This window comes from Seriola lalandi, unplaced genomic scaffold (genome assembly GCF_002814215.2).
Source record: "Seriola lalandi dorsalis isolate HSWRI2012SDOR001 ecotype SW California unplaced genomic scaffold, Sedor1 jcf7180002054887, whole genome shotgun sequence".
NCBI lineage: Eukaryota > Metazoa > Chordata > Actinopteri > Carangiformes > Carangidae > Seriola > Seriola lalandi.
In genome coordinates, this window is record NW_019525439.1 from 104,721 (window position 1) to 105,312 (window position 592).

The window sequence follows — 592 nt, forward strand, 5'->3', positions numbered from 1 at the left end:
AAACTGAACTTGAGTAAATGTACTCAGTTACTTTGAAGCATCTGATCCTGAACATTGATCCATCAATGTGAAATAAATAAAGTCTCAGTAAAGCTCTGACAACAACATGACATGTTCAGTATTGATCAGTGATAGGGAGTAATAGTAAGTATTGATCAGTGATAGGGAGTATTAGTAAGTATTGATCAGTGACAGGGAGTAATAGTCAGTATTGATCAGTGATAGGGAGTAATAGTCAGTATTGATCACAGATACAGAGTAATAGTCAGTATTGATCAGTGACAGGGAGTAATAGTGAGTATTGATCAGTGATAGGGAGTACTAGTCAGTTTTGATCAGTGATAGGGAGTAATAGTCAGTATTGATCAGTCTAATAGGTATAAAGAAACCACACTACTTCGGTGTTAACTGTCTTTCTGAACATCATATAGAGCCTTAAAACCCCTGTCAGCCCCTCAGCCCGCCACACTGAGTCCACATCAGTCCTGTAGTGTAAATCTAATGACAGACCACTCACCCACAGAGAAAGTCCCAGCTGTTCTCCAGCGGCTGTCCGGACGAGCTCAGACCGCGATTAGTGGCTCAGACAGCG

The 592-nt window shown here is 41.2% G+C and overlaps 1 protein-coding gene across 1 annotated transcript in view; it reads left to right on the top strand.

The window, feature by feature from the left end:
- LOC111671868 (ras-related C3 botulinum toxin substrate 2-like) overlaps positions 1-592 on the top strand; it is a 4,410-nt gene that overhangs the window by 2,344 nt on the left and 1,474 nt on the right. The window lies entirely within an intron of this gene.